Consider the following 10,922-nt stretch of genomic DNA (forward strand, 5'->3'; position numbering starts at 1 on the left):
TCGAGGGTGCGGATTGGGTCATCAATGATGGCGTGTTTGAGCTGGAGCATAGCGTCCTGCGTGCTGAGCTTCGCCCTGAATCCTATGATTGTATTAGGGTAGAGTTCGGAGCTCTCTAGGTACCGCTGCCATCGGTTGAGTAACACGTGCTCCAATACTTTCCCAACACACGAGGTGAGGGAGATTGGTCTCAGGTTGTCAATATGGGGCGGCTTGCCCGGTTTGGGTAGTAGGACCGTTTTCCCCATCTTCCACTGCTGTGGCAGGCGGCCGGTTCTCCAGCATTTGTTAAAGTATCGCGTGAGGGCCGTGATAGCTGCCTCACTGAGGTTGCGAAGAGCTTTGTTAGTGACTTTGTCAGGTCCTGCCGCCGATCTGCTGTTCAGTGTCTGCAGGACCGCTCGTACTTCCCATTCCCCGATGTCCTGGTCCAGTTCTACATTATCGTGGCCTGCGTACTTAGGAGTGGTTGTCTATTGGAGCAGTGGGAAGGTAGCGGTCGTCCAGGCGCTTGCTCACCTCCTGTACCCCGAGCTCTGCGATGGCCGTTTGGATCGTGCGGGCAAGGCAATGTATCTGCGTGCCCTTGGATTTAGTTTCATCGAGGAGGAAGCGTAGTAGGTTCCACGTTCTACTTTTGTGTATTTGGCCGTCGGCCTCCTGACATACTGCATGCCATTGCTGTCGGCATAGCACCTTGCTGTGGTACTCGATGGCTTTGTTGAGTAGAGCAATTTTCTTGCGGAGTTTGCGGTTTGTGCGTTGACTCCGCCATCGCTGTTGTAGAGATTGCTTAGCCTCGATGAGATGGGCTAGCCGGCTATCCACCCGGGTTATGGAGTCGTCGGTTTCGAGATATGTGGTCGCTGCTTCGGTTGCCTGAGCGAGTGCTCTCGTCCATTCCTCGATGTCGTCAATATCGGTGGGTACATCGAGGGATTGGCGGAACGCGGTCCAGTTGGTCACCCGTTGCGTTCGTGTGGTTGTGGTTGTAGCTGTCGCTTTTGTAGGTAGGGTGATCTCAATAATGAAGTGGTCGCTACGAAGGTTTCGTCCCGTGTTAAGCCACTGCGCCGTCTTCCCGTTGCGTCCCGGTCTGACGAAAGTGAGGTGGGGGGGGGTCCCTCGTAATGGACGTTCCTATACGCGTCGGGTGGCGGGGTCGGTGAGGAGGTGGAAACCGGCGTCTGTGGCGTCTTCTATGAGGTCTCTTCCTTTGGTGGTGGTCTTGAGGTAGCCCCAGTCTTGATGCGGAGCGTTGAAGTCCCCGCAAAGAAGTATGGTGCTGTGCTGTGCTTGTCGTAGGGCCTTGTGTATGAGTGCCCGGAATTTCTGTTGACGATGTGCAGGGTTACTGTACGCGTTGACGATGAAGGTACTCTCCTTGTGTTTCTTGGTGCCTGTCACGAGCTCGAAGGCGCAGTGTTCAATTGCACTGCGGCCCAGCAGATCGTGCTCGATGAATGTGATGACTTTCCTGATCAGGGCGCAGACCCCCCTGCCCACGCCTTTCCCGGCGTCTCGTGCGCTTGGCGGACTTGCGTGCGTGCGATAGCCAGGAAGGGTCGGTGGGGTTTCGCTGTGCGTTTCCTGGATGAGTATAACGTCTGGTGGTCTGCTGAGATGCTGTATATGCTGTTGTAGTACCGCTCTCTTGTGGTTGTATCCATTGGAGTTCCATTGCCAGATCAGGAGGTCCTTGCGGTGCTCTACCGGTGTTCTGGCCATGTTGGTCGTTGTTGCTGGGTGGTGTCGTGGTTACCGGGGGCTTCAGTGCGGATACTTAGGTATGTCTGTATTTGGACTAAGGTAGCCTGCATCGCTTGCATGTTGCCTTGTATTGCCTGGCACGTTTGCTCCATCGTTGTAAGCCTGGCCTCGACTGTCGTGAGTCGGGCCTCAACTGTTGTGAGCCGTTCATTGATTGTGCTGATAGCTTCATCGTGCTGGTCCAGTCGAGCTAGGATGGTCGACACTTGCTTGCGTCCCGTGGTGTCTAGCGCTCTCTTCTTGGGAGTTGGTTCCGATGTCTTGACGTTGTGGGGATTTGGTTTGACGGTGGACTCCGTCATCTCGTCGTCGTCGAACGATTCACTTATCTGCGACTGTGGTTCGGGTGCACGGGGTGGGGGCAGGGCAGGTTGGGGTGGTGGCGTTGGTGTCTGTTGTCTCGGCGGCTTAGGCTGTTGTAAATCCAGGAGCTGCGAGAGCTTTGCGTTGATAGCCGTGATAGTAGCGTCTTGTTCTGCAACTTTCTGACGAAGCTGTTCGTTCTCGAGTCGTAGTGCCGCAAACATCTCGTCTCGGGGTTGGGGGCGTTGAGGCGGCTTGCTATCCGGCGCTCTGATGACGTCCGCCCAGGCAACTCTGTCGCGCGAGCGCGACTGTCGTTTTCTGTGACTGGCACTTCGGCGGCGGCTCTTCGAGCGGCGCCTGCTGCTACTGCGGTGCCGCGAGCGGCTGCGCCGTTCTGCAGCTGGCGCGCCGCTCGTCATCAGTTGCGGGAAGGTGGCTAGGCTTAATGGCGGCAGCTGCTGCTGCGCCTCGTGTTTGCGCTCCCATCGCTGGCATGTTACCACGTACGGCGTCTTGTACCTGTTGATGCAGCCTGGCGTTCCGGTGGGATGCTTGCCCCCACATAGTTTGCAGTGGGGACGCACTCTTTCTCGTGGTTAGGGCCTGGGTTGGCCGTGCCGCAGGCGAAACATACTTTAACGTTGGGGTTAGGACACACATCGCCCCTATGCCCCACTTTGCCACACTGTCGACATACTTCGTAATGTTGCCTGTATAGGCTGCATTTGACCAGTATGGCGCCGTACTTTACATAATTGGGGACCTTCTGCCCTGCAAAGAGGACAATCACTGTAGTTGAGGTTCTTATGCGGTGAGCCTCCAGCGCTAGCGGGTTGGAGGAGTTCACGATGTTGGTAAACAGGTCGTCGTTTGTGTCTTCCAACGCAATCCCTCTTATGATGCCTTTCACCGTTCCGTTTGGGGCCGTTCGATAAGCGTGCGTACCGTAACTTTGCCCTCCGATGGTAAGGGAGCGCACTCGTGCGTAACATGTGGCGCGGTCTTCGTCCGGGGTGCTAACCACTATAATGTTTTGGGCTGCATTGGTGCATATGGTGTCCTCGCTCGTCGTTTCCTTTGGTATTCCTGCCGCTATGATGACGGCCGACATGAGCGTCGATGCGTCCGTGCGTCCTACATGCAGGCCGCCGCGTGGCCGCATCACAATCTTGGTCTCCTCTCTCGGCAGAGTTGGTGGCATGCGTGCTGCCTTCGCAATATTAGCTGCCACTCGGCGTGCGTAGGCAGCCCGGTAGGGTGAGGTAGGTGCTGGTACTGTAGCTTTAGACTCACCGGTAGTAGGGTTGGCCATGCGTTGTCTTACGTGCTTGCCGGAGGCCTTCCAGCCCTCCGTGTCCGTCGGACAGAGGTCAGCTCCACGCACTGCGATGGTCGTTCGGCCGGCACTTCGGTCGACGTGAAATGTAGAGGTCGACGTTCCCGTTGCTTGCGAGTCGATCGGTGCGCTGGTGTCCATGTCCGTGGCCATCGTCGCGGCTTTCGGCGGCCCCTCCAGCGGGTTACGGTTACGCCGCGAGGCCGTCACCGCTGCGCTCGGGCCGTACTCGAACTAGGCCTAAGCTAGGCCTAGCCGGGGTGCCGCGTTGGGCGCACAGACATGGGCGTTGGGCGCACGGGACATGGAACATAAATATAATCTTATGTGGCTCAACACGAGATGCAACAAGAATGAAAAACATAACACTTGGGGGAAGAAAGCGATCTTCCTAGCTCAGGAAAAAAAACTCGATTAGTTGATATCATCGTTCAAGTAAATCAAACGAAGTCGACTTGCCAAACAATCGACTCGAATGGCAGATACCGGGGAAGTAGGAAGTCTGTGGGAGAGACCTTCGTCATACAGTGAGTCTGAATAGACTGTTCAATATGAACCTGATATTGAAAAGTGCTTGAATTTTAAATGCGAGATTTTGTTAAAATAAAGGGTGAAGTAAGAATTTATGAACACATTTTGTGTAACTGACCATGAAGGAAGGCCACGTGTGTATAAAAGACAATTTTCAAGGGCTGCCCCCAAGGTCTGCAGTCCGAATGAACTGTCTGCTTCGTGCAATATCCAAACCACAGTTGAAAGTTTTTTTATTTGAAGACGACAGCTGCTTGATGAGTACACGTTAACCTTTTCACGTTTGCTTTCAGATGATGTCGATTATGGTATTGACCCCGCGACTTGCGGCTACCATGCTGTCTCTGTATCGGTAAGACTTTCTGCACAATTGTATAATAAAATACTCCTACGTGAGGTATATGTCGCTCACTTTATATTAAGCCGTTACGTAATAAACGAACTACATTTTTCCGCCCAGCCCTGTATTACCCTCAAATATTTTGGGTCATATTTCATGGCCGCATTTTAAACTGCCTTGTCCAATGATGTGTCCCACAAAGATAACCTCGACGCAAGTTTGATGAAAATTAATGCAACCTTGTTACAAAATACTGTAGAATTTCTGTTTTTGATTGCGGGTTTTTATTTCCCCGTATTAGTGCGGAGAGTTTGGAGACATGGCCCCAAACTATGCTCCCTGATATAAAACTACTCTTTCAATGTGTGAACTCTTACCGAACTTTATCACAAAAAAAACGAATTTTAAACCGAATCTCGTTAAAATACAGAAGTCTACAATGCGCTAAAAATACTGTGTGCAAGAATTTGCGTACAACGAAAAATTAAACCACAACAGAAAAGAAAAAACAGCAGGGAAACTTACAAAATCGTTCGTATTCAATGCGTCGGCATTCCAAAAAAGGGCAATCCTATTTTACTGATTTGTTTACGTATAAATGTGATATCTAAACGACCCAGAACGTACTACTTTAAAAGTGGTGGTTTGGAGTACTTTAAACCCAACCGTACTCTCTCTCCCTTTCGGCATCTGAAACACCCAGGTTACGAAGAGCATCACACTATCACAGCTTTTTAGTAAATTATGTCGCATACCTTAGCTCGGAAATATAATCAGTATTACAAATATTCATCAAGCCAAATAAGTAGATGTATATAATTGGCCTTTCCAATAATCTGGCAACTGAGAATATTCTGAGATGTCACAAAAAAATGCAGGTTATTTTACAACGCAACAAAAATGTGGTTATGAATAGTGCTGTGGAGAGTAGGCCCAATGTGCATCAAGAGCAGGGGAGGATAAAACGTGTTATGAAGCTTGAAAGATACGTATTAGGGAACAGAGCGTGGATACACTGAAAGCGGGCGCTAGCAAAAATGTATGACGTACTCAGGCACATTGGTATCACAGTACAACTTTGCGCGATTGTTTCGAGCTATCCGTCGTTCAGTTTCCACGGTAAGGATCCTTCACAGAGTGACAACCTAGCCCCGTACCGATTGCTGGTATCCTGTAACTTTCCTCGACCGGGAGGTTCTTTACGGAAGACTGAGTGCTGTTGACATTTCCGCGACAGGCCCTAACCAGGTCCGATAAGACTGCTAATGCGGTAGGTTTAAAAACAGCAAGCAGGTCTGTCAAACATTTTCTGATGAGGATGAGAACACTACTGCGATGAAGTTAGTAAAGCCTGGAGGACAAATGTTAATTTACCGAAATCCTGTAGGCTGCGTACGTAAGGCTTACCAACACTCTGTAGGATGCAAAATAGCGATTACGTCTGGGAAGCCCCACGGGAAAAACAAATGTTCCTAAGGATGTTTCATGTCATCGATTTTATGAAGTTTACTGCAGTGGAATAGGTTGAAGCGGCGTAGTAAGGTCCTATAGTTGAACCAGCCCAGATGTCGACGCGGCCCCTGCTTCACGTTTGTTAAGCACGCAAGTTGCCCAGTTTTTCTGCGCAAACGATATACTTCTAGGCTGCGTGTGTGTTGAGTCTTCGATTGGGGAGAGGCGCTGCATACGGCATCGCTCCTAATTGTTTGTTATTGTTATTATAAGTACTGCGATATTACGTAATATTGTGAATGGAAAATACGTATGGTAAATACGAGTATTACCTGTTTAGCTAAAGATTGGTGAAAATAGGTTGCATGCAATCTGGGTTGTTCATAAAATGCTTAGCCAGCTTGTCCTTCATTGTATGCTGCGCTGTACCCTTCTGAATAGAAGCACCGTTTTTTTCTCGAACTGCTTGCCGTAGCCTGCCGCAGACTCTCCCAAATACTTCTGCCCCATCATGTCCCCTAATAGTACAGCAAACCACACACATAAGGACAAACTTTTACACTTTTTTTTACAACTTTTAATAAAGGACTTTTACACATTCAATTTTATGACGTCTGGTACGCAGATCCACGCAAGTTACTATCCGTCCATAATTCGCTACATGCATTGCGAGGGCCCCGGTTCTGGCAGTCATGATGCCATACATAGCCTGAGAGGGTTTAAGGCTAGTCGGGCGTTCTCACCATGTTGTAGACGCTCGAGTCACGACCCGGGGAAAAAAAGAAAGTTCCCTTTACCCAGAGTAGTCGGAGCGACGCTGCCTACCACCCCCAATCATAGGAAATAACATAACTACCCTGCAAAGTAGATTCGATCCCTGCCCCGCCGGTAGCGCAGTGGTTATCGCACCAGACGCGTATTCTGGGGATGGTGGGTTCGGATCACCCCAGTCCTCATTCTTTTCTCAACCATCTTTCTTTCAAAAATCTCTACCTGTTACATCGATAATAAATGGCCGACCGCAAGTTAGTTTTCCCCTATGCTCTTCTGGGCTTTCATGAATGCCTTTTAATTCAGTATATATATATATATATATATATATATATATATATATATATATATATATATATATATAAATATATATATTTATATATATAGCAAGGAAATGAGGGGCTCGTTGAGGAAATACAGAAAGATAGGTCGGCAGTCTACAATGCCAAAGGAGGCATAGGGGTGTGGTTAGGCTCTTTTCCTTTTCACTACGGTTAATTTTATTACGGTTAACCTATCTTTCTGTATTTCCTCAACGAGCCCCTCATTTCGTTGATACATTATTCTGCGAAAGCCTAACGAGGCTCTCGGTTCTGGCAGCCTTGATGCCTAGGTAGCATAAGAGGGCTTCCCGCCAGTAACCCGCTCATGACAGGCTGTAGACGTTCGAGTCACGCCCCGGGGGTTGAAAAGAAGGTCCCCTTCTCCCCGTGTAGTCAGAGTGGCGCTGGCTACCACCCTGAAGAGTCAGATACACTTCTGTTAAATATAATTAGTCTGAAAGTGAAGGAGAACCCAGTCGCCCAGATAGCCGAATTGGTAAGGCATTCGACATGTAATCGAAAGGCGTGGGTCCGGTCCCCACTCTGGGCGCGTGTTTTTAAATGCAGAGCATTTCAGTAACTCACGATGTCACCCGCGTTGGGGTCCGTAGTCCGCACGCTCATTGCGCATGCGCGTCGAGTCGAGGCGAAAGCGAACACTCCCTCGCGAGGGTCATTGGATTGGATTCGAACACTCTCTCGCGAGGGCATTAGATTGGATTCGATTGGATTGGCTTTAATTGGATTGGCTTGGCTTGGCTTGGGTTGGATTGGATTTGGATTGGATTGGATTGGATTAACGTAGATTGTGTTAGATTGTGTTGCGTCATAGCCGCGGCACGTTGCGTCATAGCCGCGGCAGACGAGCTGGGGCCGGTGCATGTGCAGTACTCTCTCTTCCGCGGTTTCCTCTCCTTCGGGCGCGCTGCGCATATAAGCGGTGTGCCGTTCTCCGGCGAAGCAACATCCGCGCTTGGCTCAAACACCTAGGGTCCACGCCGCTTTACAAGTACGCCAACGTCGTCGACTGGGACCGGCTTACGCAGTCCCTTCAACGTATATAAGCGGCGGAGCGCGCGTTTGGAATTCAGTCAAGGACGTCTTTGCTTGGCTTTCGCTTGACGTGATGCTTTGCTTGCCTAGAGTAGATGCGACGCATTTACTCGAGTTCCCCCCGTGGGAAGAGGCGGGCGGCTTTTTCTTTCTTTCTTTCTTCTGTATATTTAAAAAAAATGTTTACGTAATTAACCGTAGTGAAAAAGAAAAGAGCCTAACCACACCCCTATACCTCCATTGGCATTGTAAACTGCCGACCTATCTTTCTGTATTTCCTCAACGAGCCCCTCATTTCCTTGCTATATTATTCGGCCAAAGCCGAGCGAGGGTCTCGGTTCTGGCAGCCTTGATGCCTAGGTAGCATAAGAGGGCTTCCCGCCAGTAACCCGCTCATGACAGGCTGTAGACGTTCGAGTCACGCCCCGGGGGTTGAAAAGAAGGTCCCCTTCTCCCCGTGTAGTCAGAGTGGCGTTGGCTACCACCCTCAAGAGTCAGATACACTTCTAGTAAATATAATTAGTCCAGAAAGTGAAGGAGAACACAGTCGCCCAGATAGCCGAATTGGTAAGGCATTCGACATGTAATCGAAAGGCGTGGGTTCGGTCCCCACTCTGGGCGCGTGTTTTTCTTTCTTTCTTGTGTATATGAAAAAAAATGTTTACTTAATTAACCGTAGTGAAAAAGAAAAGAGCCTAACCACACTCCTATGCCCCCTTTGGCATTGTAGACTGCCGACCTATCTTTCTGTATTTCCTCAACGAGCCCCTCATTTCCTTGCTATATTATTCTGCGAAAGCCTAGCGAGGGTCTCGGTTCTGGCAGCCTTGATGCCTACGTAGCATAAGAGGGCTTCCCGCCAGTAACCCGCCCATGACAGGCTGTAGACGTTCGAGTCACGCCCCGGGGGTTGAAAAGAACATCCCCTTCTCCCCGTGTAGTCAGAGTGGTGCTGGCTACCACCCTCAAGAGTCAGATACACTTCTAGTAAATATAATTAGTCCTGAAAGTGAAGTAGAGCACAGTCGCCCAGATAGCCGAATTGGTAAGGCATTCGACATATAATCGAAAGGCGTGGGTTCAGTCCCTACTCTGGGCGCGTGTTTTTCTTTCTTTCTTTCTTCTGTATATTTAAAAAAAAAGTTTACTTAATTAACCGTAGTGAAAAAGAAAAGAGCCTAACCACACCCCTATACCTCCTTTGGCATTGTAGACTGCCGACCTATCTTTCTGTATTTCCTCAACGAGCCCCTCATTTCCTTGCTATATTATTCTGCGAAAGCCTAGGGAGGGTCTCGGTTCTGGCAGCCTTGTTGCCTAGGTAGCATAAGAGGGCTTCCCGCCAGTAACCCGCTCATGACAGGCTGTAGACGTTCGAGTCACGCCCCGGGGTTTGAAAAAAAGGCCCCTTCTCCCCGTGTAGTCAGAGTGGCGCTGGCTACCACCCTCAAGAGTCAGATACACTTCTAGTAAATATAATTAGTCCAGAAAGTGAAGGAGAACGCAGTTGCCCAGATAGCCGAATTGGTAAGGCATTCGAGATGTAATCGAAAGGCGTGGGTTCGGTCCCCACTCTAAGCGCGTTTTTCTTTCTTTCTTTCTTCTGTATATTTAAAAAAATGTTTACCTAATTAACCGTAGTGAAAAAGAAAAGAGCCTAACCACACCCCTATGCCTCCTCTGGCATTGTAGACTGCCGACCTATCTTTCTGTGTACATATATATATATATATATATATATATATATATATATATATATTTATATATATATATATATATATATATATTTTTTTTTTTCAATGTAAAAACTCTTTTTTTCATAAACAAAGACTAAGGGTACGGGGACAAAAGGTACACATAAGTACCTGACTGGGTCCCTGCTCCCTTTGAGACATCAGCAGCAGTACAAAGTTACAAGACGAGAGAAAAAAAATAAAAATTCAGTACAACTGGTAACCGAGCAAACAAAAAACAACAAATTTTCAAGCACTCGCAACACTTCGCGTAACAGTGTGAGCATAACACAACATATCATCACGAAATAACATATATATAAACTTGCAAAGAACGGAACTTCAAAGGGAATTATTTATACAAAATAAGAGAAATACATATACAACACAGGATGCCAATAGCAAAATTACTTATAAAATAGGTCAAACTAGAGATCTTGCAAAACAGTATTCTGGTAATATTTGTTTAAAGGAATTTGAAGGACATGTTTCGATAATCTCACCGATATCTGCATTATCATTTAGGAATTTAGGAATAAGATAGTGCGTGGTCTTTAAGCCATAGTTTGTTCGTATATGGGGTAACCTGTAGTTTATTTTTCTGAATTGAAAACTATCGTTCATTGATAGATATGTTTGCTGAAATTTATGGCGATTTATGCGCATTTCCTTGTAGACATATAATCCTAAGTTGTACATATGTAGGTGTTGTAAATTGAGTATATCATGTGCTTATCTGAACTGTCTGGTACTGTGTCGGGAACCTAGATTTTCTAGAGCCCGAAAAGCTTTTTTCTGCGTTATAGTTAGCTTTAAATATTAGAACAATTTGTTAAGCCCCAGTCTAAAAGGCAGTAATTTAATTGTGATTGGAACATTGCATAATACACAGTTAGTCTGAAACTCTTGGGAATTTCATCACGGAGTTTCCATAGTGCGCCAGTAAGCATAGATAGCTTCAGTAATCGTTGATTAGTATGCTCGTTCCAGGTAAGAAATTCATCAAAATATACGCCAAGAAATTTGATACTGTTCACAGATTTAATACCTTCATTTGAAAAATAGAGTTCAGGATTCTTATCTAAATGAGTGTTTCTAGCTCTGAATATTACGCACTTGGTTTTTTTTTGTATTTAGCTCCAGATCACTTGTCAATAGCCAAGCGGAGAGTTCCTTAAGCTAATCGTTCGCTACTCTTTCATGATCTCCCATGTTATCACCAGTAAAAACAAGTTAGTGTCGTCTGCATATACAATAATATCTTGCGTTTGCGGTATAATGCATATGTCATTTATATATAGTAAAAA

General features: G+C 47.6%; 1 non-coding gene across 1 annotated transcript; it reads left to right on the top strand.

The window, feature by feature from the left end:
• Positions 1–8,909: 8,909 nt before the first annotated feature.
• On the top strand, positions 8,910–8,981 carry Trnai-uau (transfer RNA isoleucine (anticodon UAU)). Its single transcript has one exon. It is a non-coding gene; the product is annotated as a tRNA-Ile (tRNA).
• Positions 8,982–10,922: the final 1,941 nt, after the last annotated feature.

The sequence above is a fragment of the Haemaphysalis longicornis genome, unplaced genomic scaffold (genome assembly GCF_048455015.1).
Source record: "Haemaphysalis longicornis isolate Haplotype H1 unplaced genomic scaffold, Haemaphysalis longicornis Haplotype H1 scaffold_6, whole genome shotgun sequence".
In the NCBI taxonomy this organism is placed as follows: domain Eukaryota; kingdom Metazoa; phylum Arthropoda; class Arachnida; order Ixodida; family Ixodidae; genus Haemaphysalis; species Haemaphysalis longicornis.